Below are 15,893 nucleotides of genomic sequence, written 5' to 3' on the forward strand. Positions count from 1 at the left end.
TAACTGGCAGAACTTGTTGATAATTTGGGTGGGCATGAGCAAGTATGTAGTTTATTTACTATAGATGAAGAAATTCTTATATAAATGACTGTTATATTTTGGAATAGATGCAGAAACACCAATCAAAACACCAAAGCCTATTTATTCATTATTTAAATGTTTTTCCTGAGCTCTTTCTGAGATTTAAATATTAGGTACATAGCTTTTACTTTCAAAAGTAAGAGGTAGAAATACCAAAAATACATTCAATTTTGAGCTTAAACTATGTTACTTAGGAACCTAGTGGCTTTTAATAAATGTGGAACCCCTTTGATGAAAAAGTTCTTGAATATGTCTGTCTTATTTTGTTCTTAGAGAAAGTAGTGACTTGGCACTAATGAGTTCTTATACAGCTCCTTCAATGTTTTAAATTTTGTCAATTTTTTTTTCAACTCAAGTTTTGCAAAAACAAAAAATGCCGTATTTCACCCTGCTAGAACCAGCAGATGTTGCTTTCTTATTAGTTCTGCTTTGGAAATTCATAAGCGGATGTAATTAGTTGATTAAAACAGATGGACTATGAAAATACATTCTTTAAAACTTTATAAGACTGAAATCCCACTAATATATATATTTTTTCAAACCTGTAACTCTATGAATCTTTTTATTACTTTATTATCTCCTATAAATGTTATCCAAATCATTAAAGGTTACATTTAGAAACCATTTGGGATTATTGCCAGTTTGGGCCTTTAAGCCTTCCTATTAATTAACATAATTTACTGCTAGGAATTGTGATACTTACTGAGATGCCACACTTAATACTATACAGAATGCAAATGAAATGCTGTTTGAATTATTAACAGCATAGTCTCTCCAGTTCGGAGCTACAGAAAGGATTAGAATAGAATTATACTTTTCTTTTCTTCAGTAATGTTTCACTATTATTTTTGTTTAAACATAACTGTATATGTGGCCGCCTGTAATCCTAGCACTTTGGGAGGTGGAGGCGGGAGGATCACTTGAGGCCGGGAGTTTGAGACCAGCTGGAGTGAGAATCTCTCTATAAAAAATAGACAAATTAGCCAGGCGTGGTAGCCCACAGAGTCCCAGCTACTCGGGAAGCTGAGGCAGGAAGATCTCTTGAGCCCAGGAGTTTGACGTTGCTGTGAGCTAGGCTGATGCCATGGCACGCCCAGGCAGCAGAGTGAGACTCTGTCTCAAAAAAAAAAAAGAACCCTTGTCCTAGAGGAAGATATACACAGGTCAAGTAAGGATCCCTGGAGTTAGAAGACAAAGCAGTAGTCCAAGGCAGCTTCTTTCTCCTTATTCCTTGTCCCAACGTTAATCCTCCTTAACCTTTCTCTGTTTCAGGCCTCTGAGATATTCCTCTTTGTAAGACTTGTGGCACATTCTTCTTGTTCATTTTCTTAACATCTGTCCCAGCTACTACTACTTTTTTGTTTTTTTTAGAGATAGGGTCTTGCTATGTTGCCCAGGCTAGTCTCGAAGTCCTGGCCTCATGGGATCCTCCCACCTCAGCCTCCCAAAGTGCTGGGATTATAGGCATGAGCCACTGTGCCTGGCCTGTGTCCTGACTTCTATATAGATATTGGATGAATTCATTTATTTATTCATTTATCAAGTATTTTGTGGAGACCTATTACACACTAAGTACTATTCTAAATACTGACTATATAGCAATGAAAAAAAGCAAACAATAAACCTGTCCTCACAGTGGTTACATTCTAGTGGAGGGAAACAGACCATGAGCAGAATAAATAAGTAAAACTATATAATATGCCTGATTATAGTAAGTGCTATGGGGGAAAATAAGCAGGAAAGGGAAACAGAGTTTTCCAGGAAAGGGAGGGATTTGCAGTTTTTAAGTAGAATGGACAGGGAAGGCTGCTTTGAAAAGGTAACATTGGATCCAGACTTGAAGGAGGTGAAAGTGAGAGTCACTTAGCAATCCAGGCAGAGGGAACCGCAAGTGCCACAGCTGGAGTATGTCCAGTGTACGGTAAGAAGTCAGAAGTGAATGTGGGGAGAACAGTAGAAAGTGAGTCAAGGAAGGAAGACCAGGTAGAGCGTTGTAGGCTACTGCAAGGACTTTGGCTTTTACTCTGAGTGAGAAGGGAGATATTGCAGAGTTTAAGCAGAGGACCCACATGATCTGACATGTGTTAAGAGAACCTCACTGGCTTCTGTGTGGAGAATAGACAAAGGAGGGCAAGAGCAGAAGCAGGAAGAATGAATAATGAATGCCGGTACTGTCACCAAGCAATGGGCTCGCTGTTTCACATACATAGAAACCAATACCGTGGCACCAGTTTTTGAGAAAAGAAAAAGCTTTATTGCAAGGTTGACCAGCAAGGAGACAGGAGGCAATGATGAAATCTGTCTCCCAGAGCTGGGGTGTGTGGGCAGGTTTTATAGGCAGAGAGTAACCATGGGGAAGATAAAAAAGTGCAGTGAGACGTGATCTGATTGGGCTATGCAGAGATACAGTGCCAGGTTCTTTGCTCTTAAGTTCAAGGCAACAAAACAGGGCACTTCGGCTTCTTAATTTGGTCCATGCTCCTTGATCCAAGTACTTAAGTTTGTAATGCAGTTGACTTTTTCATTCCAAGGTCACTAATCGGGCATGCTTGGTTCATCTACCCATGCTCACAACTTGACTTGCAACCTGGGGTCCCTTGCAAGTGAAAAACAACTCATCATTTTCTTACTGACAAAGTTTAACCAGTAGGAACAGGTTCTGTGGTTACAGTACTTGACACACAGTGCTTTAGAGTGGGACTTTGGAGCCAGGCTGCCTGGGGTACTTCATCTGTAAAATGCCATCTGTTTCTTCACCATTAAGATGGGAAAGAGTAAACCTGATGTGAAGATTAAATAGCTAATGTGGGTAAACTTCTTAGAATAGTGCCTGGCACACTGTAAATATTCACTAAATGTTAATTTTCTTTACTTTCCTTAGAGTGCCTAGGATAAATGCTATGAGGGTACCACATGGCTATTTCACAGTGGGCAGGATGGGAAGACTTGAATGAGTTCTGAGAGACCTTGTTCCTGTATCTTGACTATAGGAGAGAAGTTGAGTAAAAGCAACAGATATTGCATTTAGATCTGGAACCTTATTCTTTTCATGTATAGATAAAATGATGGTGGTAAAGCTAAAATTCCATGAGGTCACAGGCAAACTATTAACACTGAGTTTGATTATAGAAAGTAGTAATTAATAAATGAAAAAACTAAAAATGTGGTTGTAGTAGTAATTTTTAAAAGTTTATTGCATTACCTTGTTTGTCTAGTTACCATAAAGAACAATAACATATGCATGCCATTATACTAGATTAATTATTAGTGTGACAATAGTAAATATATAGGCATAGATTTCCTACTTTTGTTATATAGAGTAATCTTACAGTTGATCAAAAAATTAGAAGGAAAATTGCTTTCAGTGTGAGGTCTTGGGCATCCTTGTTTTGTGATCTTTCAGAAGGAAAAGAAACTTCCAGTGGAATTAGACCATCATAGCAAATTTGCCTAAGGAACACACATATCAAATTTGGTTGCTTTGATAAGTATGGAGTTCCAAATTGAATAAAATCAACTCAATAAATACTTATTGATATTCAGCTGTAGTCAAGGCATTGCTAGATTTTGCTTACAAACTATTGTAAGAAAGAAAAGAGAAGTTCACAGACAGTAGTAAAATAAATCAGAGAGTAAGATAAATGCTTTAAGAGGAGTGTGGGTTGTGAAGGGAGTTTTCAAAGAAAGGACTACTTATATGGAGGAAGTGCAAAAGGTTTCACAGAGAATGTGATATGTGAAGGAAGGTAAACCCTGAAGAATAGATAAAATTTCTGTAAGCTGAAATGGAGATCTGCACTTTTAAGGTGAGGGATTATGTCACATAGGCAGAGAGGTGGCAAGATTGAATAATTTAGTTTGAAGCATTGGATAGAGTATAATAGTAAATGATAAGGCAGGCTAGAGAAATATTGGGATCATAATGAATCCCAGGCTGGGAACTTTGATATTTAGTAAACACAAAAATCCATTGAAGGCTACTGACAAAGCAGCACTGTCATATGATCAAAGTAAGAGTTATGTAACAATGCACAGGACGAGTTGAGTGAAAGTTTAATAGTAAAAGCATTATAGCAGCTCAAGAAGCTAAACTTTAAAGAGGTTGCAAAGGAGAAAAATTTTATAGGCCTAACTTCTGGAAGCCTATGTCATCGTCTCTTAAATCTCACTGACTTACTATATGTAATAAATGAACAGTGAATGTAAACTACTTGGCATAATGCCCGAAACATAGTAAATACTGAATAAATATTAGCCATCGTACTGATGGTGATGATGCCATTGCTGATGCTACACTCTCCAAATTCTACGACCTCCTACATTTTCCTTTGCAAACACTTTCCCTCCACCAGTTTTTAAAAATTGTGGTGTTCCCTGGGATTCTATTTTCAAATCTTTTATATTTTTCTGCATGTCCTTTGGTAATTTTATCCACTCCTGTCACTGTGACCGCAACAACCACCAGTATGCTGGTAAGTCTCAAATCTGTATTTCCAATCCAGGAACACCTCTTGAGCACCAGATTCATATCTCTGACAATTAGCAGCTTTACTAAGAACAACCCTACAGGCCTTTCAAATTCACATTATGTCAGACAGATCTCATTTTCTTTGCTTCTCTGCTTCTTTTTCTTATCTACACAAACACACATCCACAGAGTCTGCTGAGCCAGAAACCTTGAAGTGCATCTTAACTCTTTCCTTTCCCCTACCGGTCATAGTCAATCAAGTTTTTTAAGATGCCTTCTCAGCATCTCATAAATATTCCTTTCTGTCCATCTCTAGTGTCCCTACTTTATTGAAATGTTCATCACTTCTTTTTCCTTTTTTTCTTTCTATTTCATGTCAGATGAGTAATGTGCTGATAGTCTTAACGGGGTTTGAGGGAGACAGATGAGTGTGAAAATGCAGTCATAATGCTTAGGAACTACAAATGGATCTTTCATCACTTCTTGACTTTTATACTGTATCCTCCTAATTAGTCTCCTTACCTTCAGAATTACCTCCCTCTAATTCTGTAACCACACTGCTGCCTGAGTAATCTTTTTAAAATGTAAATCTGATCATATTATACCCCTGCTTAAAACTGCTGTGGCTTCCAGTGTCTACTGAGTAGGTAAAACTCCTCAGCAAGGCAGACAGCACTCTACAAGATCTTCTTTCTATGTAGCAGCACTTACGGCATCCATCTGTTTTAAAATGGAAGTTTTTAACTTGTCAAGCGTTCTAAGAATAATAAAAGTAAAAATAAAATAAGATGGTGGTTTTATCATCATTTAGTTATGGTAAGGCCAACAGATCAGGAGACGATTGCCATTGAAAGATAGTTACTCACAGCTCCCAAGAGGAGAGGACACACCACACCATTCAAGGCCACATGGGGAAGCACCAAGGTTGGTCAACCAACAGAGGAGTAGGGGGAAGTGTAGACATGAGCTTTTATTGTGGTTTCCTTAGGAAGGAATGGGTGAGGCCGGGCAAATAGGTTTAGGATTGGCTGGTAGGAATAATTTCAGTGGACTCTGGGATATAGAGAGCTGTTCCAAGTTGTGTGATACCTGGCCCTGAGGTGGCCCTGAGGTGATTAGGGCTAAGAGCCAGCTAGAAGAGGTGGGGGCATGGGCTCTAGACTGGCTAATTAGCATGTTAAAGGCAATCTCACAGGGGAGTCCTTTACTATCTCCAGGAGTTGGCTGGCCTTGGGAAGGGCAGTCTCCTCAGGGTCAGTAAGGCCACAAGTGTCAGAACATCAGAATAAATAGACTTACTTGATACACTCTCTCACTGGCTATGCTCCAAGCAATTCTGAAGGATTTGAGTTTCTAATCAATCCGTGCTAAATTCCCTTACCGTTTTCCAGGAGAATTGCTTATCCCTTAATTTAATGATATTCTTGATGAAGCCCTCGCTGACTTTTCCAACATAATTATAGCTCCTTGCTATGTTCATTCAGTGTTGCTTATCACATTATATTGTAATTATTTTATTTATTTATTTTTTAGAGTCCCAGGCTGGGTGCAGTGGGAGGACCGTTGCTCACTGCCTTGAACTCCTGGGCTCAAGTGATCCTTCTGCCTCAGCCTCCCAAGTATCTGGGACTATAATTATGAATATTATTTTACACTTATGTCCTCCTTCACCCCCCAGTCAAGACTGTGAGCCCCTTGGGGAATGGGACTGTCATTTAAATTTTTGTCTTTAGAGAGTCTAGAGCCTAGGACAGTCCTTGGGATGTAGTTGACATTCAGTATGTATTTGTTGACTGAAATGAAAAATGACTAAGGAATAAGTGAACTAATGACTAATGAATAAATTAATGAGTTCTATATCAATCATACCTGTGGGAAAGTCATCATCACTGAATTTCCTTTATTTCGTAAAACCTTAAGCGTTAGGCCAAGTCTTGTTTTATCATTTGCATTAAGCCGTCATCAAATGATTTATGCTTCTCTTTCCAACTCCAAAATTCTGAATTTTGGCTGAGTAAAATAAAAGTTTTAGTACTTTTGGTGAATTATCCCTTTTCTTTTTACCTTTGTATGGCTTAGAGATATAATTTACAGTTTTAAAATTTACAGCTCTGGGCAATGTGTTACATGATTTTTATTTTTTTTTCACAATAGGAACCAAGAAGTATAGCAAAGTGGTTAAGAACCAGAGTTCTGTTATCTGCCTAAGTTCAAATCCTACCTCTACCACTCAGTAGCCGTACTCTTAGTCAAGTTAGGTATACTCTCAAAATCTTAATTTCTTCATCTGTGAAATTGTAATAATGATTATCTACCTCATAGAATTATTATTGTAAATAATGAGATAATTCATGCAAATTCCCTAGAATATAGTTAACACTTAATAAATATTAATTAACATCATTATCACTGATATGGTAGAGGTTCTTATGATTATCACTTTTTTTTTTTTTTTTAAGACAAGGTATCCCTCTCTTGCCCAGGCTAGAGTGCCGTGGTATCGTCATAGGTCACTGCAACCTCAAACTCCTGGGTTCAAGCCATCCTCCTGCCTCAGCTTCACAGGTAGCTAAGATTATAGATACACAGTACCACACCTGGCTAATTTTTAAATTTTTTGTAGAGATGGGGTCTTGCCATGTTGCCCATGCTGGTCTTGAAATCCTGGCCTCAAGTGATCCTCCTCAGCCTCCCAAAGTACTGGAATTACAGGTGTGAGTCACTGCGCCTGGCTGATTATCACTATTTAATGATACTCTGTACTCTTACAGTATGATACTAGCCAAGGTTTCAAGGGTGCAGTGGCATTATTTTTGAGAAATAAGAAACAAACATAATATGATGTAGATACATTTAGCTTTAAACATTTTTAAGTATTATTTTTGTCACATTTTATGTAATCAAAACAAAGTCAGTAAAAGAACATCTTTTTTTGTTTTATAATTATAGATAGCCTGTCTGATATTAATAAATTAATTTTTTGAGAGAAGTTTTTTAAAAAAGGAAAATAAAAAGAAAATTTTTGTGTAAAGTTTGCAAAAATTGAGCAAGGTATATACATGTGGCTTTTAAAGAGCTTTATTCAGATATAATTTTGATGAAGTCTGATTTATCTTTCTTTTCCTTTTGTTGCTTATACTTTTGGTGTCGTATATAAGAATGCTTTGCCAAATCCAAAATCATGAAGGTTTTACCCCTATGTTGTCTTCTAAGAGCTTTTTAGTTTTAGGTCTTATTTTTAGGCCTTTGATTCATTTTGAGTTAATTTTTATACATGGTGTGAAGTAAGGCTTGAACTTCATTCTTTTGTGTGTATGTGACTATCCAGTTGTCCTAACATCATTTGTTGAAAATACTATTCCTTCCCCAATAGATGGTCTTGGCATTCTTGTTGAAAATCAGTTAACAATAGAGGTATAGATTTATTTCTAGGCTTTTGATTCCATTGATCTATATGTGTATCCTTGTGCCAGATATACCTTTTTTTTTTTTTTGAGACAAGGTCTTGCTTTGTTGCCCAGACTAGAGTGCAATGGCATCATCATAGCTCACTGCAACCTCCAACTCCTGGGCTCAAGCAATCCTCCTGCCTCAGCCTCCCAAGTAGCTGGGACTACAGATGTGTGCCACCACTCCTGGCTAATTTTTAAATTTTTCTTGTAGAGATGAGGTCTTGCTATGTTGCTCAGGTAGGTCTCGAACTCCTGGGCTCAAGCAATCCTCCCACCTTGGCCTCCCAAAGTCAGATATACATTTGATTTTGAGGCATTTTACTGTTTTTGTCTTGTTTTTCTTTTAGAGAATGTTCACATTCAAGAATACATATATATGTATATATTAGTTTTTAAGTAATATATAATTTTAGTCATGATTATAGAACTAACTAGATATCAGAAATAATGATTCATCCAGAATGTCACACTTAAATATAATATGAATATGAATAGAAATTCCAGTTATTGTGTAAATCTGGGACTTTTCTAAATATTAATCATAGGTTTTAATTTGGAGAAGTAACATACTGTTCTAAGATTCTTTTTTAATTTATAAAGCAATTAAATATGGAGTACCTCATTTGGTCCTAACAATAATTTGGTGAGATATAGGTATTGTTATTTACTTATATTACTGTAATCCCATTTTATCTAGAAGGAAATTGAAGCATGAAAACATGAAGTGACCTACCCAGGTCACTCACTCAGCTTAAGACAAATCTGCACAGATCTCCTGACCTGTTTCTGCACTCTGACCACTTCACCAGGCTGCCTCTGTACCGTTAGATTAGGAATAAGCATTTTGTTATATTAAAGGCTTATTATAGGCAAGAGGACTGCATCCTGAGACCTTGAATCTCCAGTTTTCACAACCATGCTAGCAGGTAACTTGCTCCATGCAGATGCGTTGAGTCACCAGTAGAGAAGGACAGAGGCACGTGCTATGTCAGAGGCTGAGCAGCTTGTAGGATGTGCTCACTTGCTAAGTGATTTGTTCCCACTCACCAGCCTCTGCAACGTTACAAATTAGTGCGTATCACGTATCCTTAGAGGTTTTCTTATGTAGTTGAAACTGCAGATATTAAATCTCTGAATTCCAAGTCTTTATTAATTGTGAAGTAACATAATGATTTTCCAAACTGTAGTTCCTTTCTAAAAATAATCCTTAATTACTACTTTTATTTATTCATTCAGCCATGTACCAAGCACTTTTTATGTGTCAGACAATCCTAGGTCATGGGGATACTGCAATGGCAAAAAATAAAAAAGACAAAAATTTCTTATCTCCAAGTTTTTGTTCTAATGGGGAGACATACAGCAAACAAATAAGTAAAATAAGTACTGTGGAGAATAAAGCAGATGAGGAGTGATTTGAGAAGGAAGCCTGTCTGAAGACCAACAATGAATGTGGCCTTAACAAGTACTGTTGCTATATGGTGAAAAGAAATGGTTGTGCTTTAAACAAACACCATTCTCTGATAGGCAGAAGAGAAATTATGAATAGCATGGAGAATTGCATATAGTTGTGAGAACATTTCTTACAGGAAATTTAGCTTTTTTTAAACCTTTAAATAATAATGACAATAAAACACCAACCGTATGTCATTCACGATTTATTTGCAGAAATTCAAATTGGTACCTAGTTATCTCAGTTATTTGTGCTTAATAGTATTTGTGCTTTAATGTCTCGTTCTCAAACAGATCTAGCCTGCCCCCCATTATAGTTGTACACCCTGACATTCTCATTTGCTTCTTCTACCCTATTTTGTGTTACTTTTTTCTGTAACAAATATTAGCTTCTAAACAAACTGTACCATTTACTTATTGAACACATTTACATTTTGTTTCCTCCCACTAGCATGTAAACTCCAGGAAGAGAAATGAACTTTTGTTTTTTCACTGATATATTCAGAAGAATGTCTGGTACATAGTAGGAACTCAATATATGTCTTTTTGAATGAATGAATGAAAGTTCAGGGAAAGATATGAATTAAATTTCCATTATGTATTATTTAAATATACACCTCATGAGCTATTTATTGTGACTGTTATATCCAGTCACTGATCCAAAAACTTTATACCCATTCACTCTAATCCTCAGTTCCTTTCAAAGTAGATTTCTAGTGCCCATCTTACAAATGAAGAAACTGAGGCCCAAAGAAGCTTATTTTAAAACTTTTAAAAATTTATCTTTTTATTTTTTTCCAAAAGACATATTCTTATTAAAAACTAAAGCCAGGATTTGAACTTTGTTCTACATGGTTCCATCTTGAATTTTTATGATTCAAAATCTCAAGAATATAGTTTTTACAAATTATAACTTCATGTTATGGAAGAACCATATTTTAAAAGTCCTCAAAGCACTTCAGAACGAATTCTCCTGCTGGGTTAGTCTCTGGTCTCTCCAGCATGATTTCTGTTTGTGATAGTAGCACCAATAGATATTTTGTACATGAGAGTGGTGACATTCTAGGTACCAACCTCGAAAGATTAGTTATATGATATCCTGATTCACTTTGATAACTTATCATGAAACTGTCACCCATGGAATTTTAATTTTTTGAAGACAATTGCCTGTGTATCCTTTGGAATTTGGTACTTTTTATGACTCTCCTAGTATTTTGAATTTTGTTTTAGCCTTGCCTACTTCTCTGGCCTTAACATCTTCCATTTAGGCTAAAGACTGTCCAAAAGACAAAATTACAACAAATTTAGTTTAAAAATCTTAATTGGCTTTTATTTGCGATTCTAGAATCAGGCAACACCTCCTTCTATAAAATAGAATGAGTACGCCAATAATCTGAGCAGAAGATTTTGGTTTTTAGGCAGAAAAGGGCTGAGGAAAGCAGAAACAGAAAACAAAAACCAGAATGATTGTTTTAGTTATTTTTCTTGAAAAGGTTAAAGCAGAGGGGATTTTCTGATCATGCTGCCTAAAACTGGCTTGTGTGGAGATTTGGCTGTTATCTCTCACTCTGCTGATTTCCTGAAAGGTCAGATAAACAACTTAGCTTCCACTTGGTGACATGGAATTTTACCATGAGTGACTCCATTTTGGTTTGGTCTGTTGGGCCTATGGCAGGAGCTTAGTCCAAACTCATGGCCTCCCATAAATTTTATTTAACAGGACTATGCCCCGCCACGTCTGTCCCCACCTTCTTGTCCTTTGCCTTTCATTCCATAGGTGCCACTTTGACCCCCACAGGGATTGAAGAATTTGCATAAGTATCTTCTGTAGTATACCTTTTCTTTTTCTTTTTCTTTTTTAATTTTGGCATTTACCTGATTTCCATTTCCCCAACCCTTAAGTGGTTTTCATTTCCCCACTCCTTATATCAGCCTCCTTTGCCTCACTATTTTTCAACATGTTTATCTGAATGATTCTCACAACATATTTGCCTTTCAGTCCTTTTATTTTCTTTTTTCTCTTAAAAAATATTTCTCCCTAGTGATTCTTTTACCACTCTTCACCTGCATGAACTATTTTTTACCAAATGATACTATTTCCTTTAAGAGCTCTTAGCTTAATATTTAACCTTTTTTTCTTTCCACTTTCTTATTTATAGAGGACATTGCTTGTTCTGAATATCATAAAAAATAATCATAACCATATTTCAATCAAACATATCCCCATCACAGTCAGAAGGAGGGCCTCACCTTTGCCTAAAGCAGTGCACATTGAGGATGCAGCATCACCACCAGCTGGAGCTACTAGCATTTCAAATCCCAGGAGCCCACAAGAACATGTGCCAGGCTTTATCTGCCTAATGCATGTGCTACTTGTCAGTTTCAAATGTCAACCCTCAGTTGCATTACTTAAAGACAGTAGACTTTGTGTTGTGATGGAAAGAAAATATTTTTAAACCTTCTTGAGACCCTGGGAAGTTACCATTTTTGGATACGAAAGAGCCTGTCACCTTACAAGTCTATCAGTAGGTAAAAGCCACTGACACCAGTGCCAGGTTTAAGTCCAGGATCGGTTACAGTTGGTATGAATAGTACACTGTTCTCAGGATGTTATTAGTAAGACATTTTATTTATATCTCAGTGAGACAGTCCTACCATATGGAAGGCCAAAGAGAGCAACTTTGGGGGCCCTTAAGTGTAACCATGCAGACATGTGCCATCCTTTCATCTTTGTATGTTGACTTTTACTTAGTGACACCAGATAGTAAAGCACTAACCATTAGTTCTATATAGTTAAGTATATATATGCTTGATCTTTTTGAAAGCACATAATTCAAATATAATGAAAATATTAACTCACAGTACCTATAATTTAGGAATTGACTATTCACATTATAAAAGAATTCTATACTTTCCAATTTCTATACACTCCCTTTCAGAAGTGCTTCAAAAGGTAGTTTCCTTATATTTTAAATAAAACCTAAATTTAAAACATTTAATGTAAAAAGTGAAACATGTATGTTTGGGAAAAATAGCCTACCCTCATTTACAAGGTTGTACACTTAAATGTTATACATGCTGTTTTATGTACCATAACTAAGTTGTTGAGACCAAATAGTTTGTCTCAGTACAATGACCCTACCCAGAGCTCTAGGTATGTAAAATTTACAAAACTTAGAGAGTAAACTAACGCAAAGGAGGGCTGAGTATACCATATTCCCTTTATTCTTATTTCCCGAGTAGATTGTCCCTTGGTATCCAAGGGTGGTGATTCCATGACCTCCCTCAAATATAAAAACTCAAGGATGCTCAAGTCCCTGATATAAAATGGCACAGTATTTGCCTCTGACCCTTTGCCTACCCTCCCATATACTTTAAATCATCTCTAGATTACTTATAATACCTAATATAATGTCAATGCTAAATAAATGTTGTTGTATTGTTTAGGGAATAATGACAAAAAAGTCTGTACATGTTCAGTACAGACGCATTTTTTTTCAAATATTTTTGATTCAAGTTTGGTTGAATCCATAGATATGGAACCTGTGGGTGTGGAGGGCCAACTGTACCGTCTCTCTGGATATCACCAACTACCCCAGCCTTGAGTGATTCTTGACTTCCTTCAAACACCTATGCCATTAATTGTCTATAGCTCTCATCTGTCAGTTGGCATATGCTCCTTGTATAGTTCATCTTTTATGTATATTCCTCACGTCTCAACCTAGAAACTACTTAGAGGACCTGCCTTATACCTTGTTGGTATCTCCAATACTAGTACAATGCTCTGACACAGTGCTTCTCAAACTTTCATGTACTTTACATAGGAAATACCTGGAGATCTTGTTCAACTGAAAACTGTGATTCCGTTGGTCTGAGGTGGGGCCTGAGATTCTGTGTTTATGGCAGACTTCTAGGTGACGTGATGCAGCTGGTCAACAGCACACATTGAGTGACAATTCTCTAGCAAACTTTCAGCAAATGTCTGTTGATGATGCTATTTGTTTCAGAAAAAGGATGAAAGATTTAAATTTTGTTAAATGATTTATTTTTCTGCAATATGCAAACATTGCTAAGGTGGGCACAGTCCACTCACTGTAGTCCCAGCTACTTGGGAGGCTGAAACCGGAGGATCACTTGAGCCCAGGAGTTCAAGGCAAGCCCGGGCAACATAGCAAGAACCCTATCTTAAAGTTTAAAAAAAGTTTTAAAAAATAATATTTTTATTTTTTCCTAATTACAGAAGTTCGTGTTTATTACCCCCACCTCCCACCCCCTCACAAAAGAAAAAGGAGGGAAAATTATGGAAAAGAACCAAGACCTAACAAAACAAAATTTATAACTGCTGTTATTTGTCTACTTCCCAGAAATAAACACTGTAAACATTTTGGCCTTAAACCATTGTCTTTTGTTAACATATATTATAAAAATAAAATCAAGATCATATAATAATATTTTGTAGCATCCTCATTTAATTAAAAATATGTTATAGTCTTCTCTGATATCAGTAAATATTGTTATTAATTGCCACACAGTGTTCCAGCATATGGATTAATTAACCATTCTCCTACTATTGATTTTTTTCAAAATTTTATGTACAAGAACATTGCAAATACCATACTTGTATATAAATGTTTGCCCAAGTTGTTTTATTATCTTAGAATTAATTTCTGGAGGTGAAATTGCTGGGTAAGAGGATAAAAGATGTTCATTTATAATTTGTTTTTTCTTGGGTGTTCTAAAACTATAGTAGTGATTTAATGGACTTTGACTTAAATGATTTCATGGTTTTCTTTGAAAATTATTCTCTCTGAATAGCAAAACTTATGTTGATTCCTGAAGCACATTGGTATACAAAAGAGTTCCTTAATATGTGGAATACCAATTAACCTGAGGAGATCATGAACAGTAGGCATTGAGATGAACAGCATTTATCAACTTGACTTACCAGCTTACACGGCCATAGTTCTGTTATGGTCTTGTCACGTGGAGACATTATATTGTGCCAACAGTACAGAAAGCAACTCACAAATGAATTTTAATTGAGAATGACTGATTGACTGCCAAAACACAAATTTTTCTTTTGCATTTTTTTCCCTTATGCAGAGAATTTTATTTGTTAAACATACTTTACTCTGAGTGAACCAACCAAAAAGAATATAAGAAAAGGAAAGCTGGTTAATTATTTCCTTCTATTAATCTAAGGAGTACTGAGCTAACAAATTTTGACAGTATATTAATTTATTGTGTTTCAAAACTCTCTTTGTATCATGTTTAAAAGCAGAATTCAGTATAAAAACAATGATATTTTAAAAACAACTGAATTACATGAGCCTATGTACCACAGCACTGATTTAAAAATAGGACTTACTTTAACATAACTTATTAAATAAATAGAGCAAAATTTTATACAAATATTTTCTGAGTTTAAATAGCTTCATGTGCCAGGCGTGGTGGCTCATGCCTATAATCCTAGCACTCTGGGAGGCCAAGGCAGGAGGATCACTTGAGCTCAGGAGTTTGAGACCAGCTTGACGAAGAGCGAGACCCCATCTGTACTAAAAATAGAAAAATTAGCCGGGCATCGTAGCATGTGCCTATATTCCTAGCTACTCGGGAGACTGAGGCAGGAGGATCGTTTGAGCCCAGGTGTTTGAGGTTGTGTGAGCTAGGCTGATACCACAGCACTCTAGCCTGGCAACAGAGCAAGACTCTGTCTCAGTCAGTAAATGGATAAATAAATAGGTAGATAAATAAATAACTTCATGAAGATAAACAAATCTTTCACAAATTGAAATATTTAGTGCATAAAATGACAATTTTATGGTTTTTAAACATTCATTGTTTGAGTGCCTGTAACAAAAAGTACCTATAGTTACCTATCACTATCATAATTAAAATATCTATTAGTATATATAATTATAAGTTAACTAAATTTTTTAAAAGCTTATAATGTCATTAATGTCCTATTTTATAGTAAGAATTTGAGGCAGTTTATATAAATTTATATAATATAATAAGGCAAAGTGAGTGAGGACATCAAGACAGAGCAAATGAGACTTCAAATGATAAAATGTATGTCATGAAGTCCCGTACTTTTATCATGGGGGTAGGGGTTACAATGTAACTCAGCCTTTAGACTTCCACATAATCAAGTATTAATATATCAGTGTCTGTGAGATAAACAAATGAGTTGCTCACAAAAAGCCCAACTTTGCTGATACCTAAGAGAAAATTCCTTCATGGATCTCAAAAAAGACACTGTGTGATCTAGCACTCACTGTCCTAAATAATAGTCAGTTTCTTAGGCAATTCCTAATACGAGGCTGGTGGTATCACCCCAGTGTATAACAATTATATGAGAAGTCAAAATGATCTGATCGTATAGCTGGTGCAATATAGAAATAGAGTTGTAAAAGAAATGATGTGTGTGTTGTATTCCTTTA

General features: G+C 36.2%; 1 protein-coding gene, 1 long non-coding RNA gene and 1 pseudogene across 3 annotated transcripts in view; 1 reads left to right on the forward strand and 2 right to left on the reverse strand.

Annotated features, from left to right (window-relative positions):
• Window positions 1-15,893, forward strand: part of NME7 (NME/NM23 family member 7) — a 190,149-nt gene that overhangs the window by 129,950 nt on the left and 44,306 nt on the right. The gene's annotated exons all lie outside the window — the stretch shown is intronic.
• The window catches only part of LOC123635338, a 33,636-nt gene that overhangs the window by 10,111 nt on the left and 7,632 nt on the right, over window positions 1-15,893 (reverse strand). The gene's annotated exons all lie outside the window — the stretch shown is intronic.
• On the reverse strand, window positions 4,924-5,019 carry LOC123636329 (annotated as a pseudogene).

Source organism: Lemur catta, chromosome 3, assembly GCF_020740605.2.
Source record: "Lemur catta isolate mLemCat1 chromosome 3, mLemCat1.pri, whole genome shotgun sequence".
NCBI classification, from domain to species: domain Eukaryota; kingdom Metazoa; phylum Chordata; class Mammalia; order Primates; family Lemuridae; genus Lemur; species Lemur catta.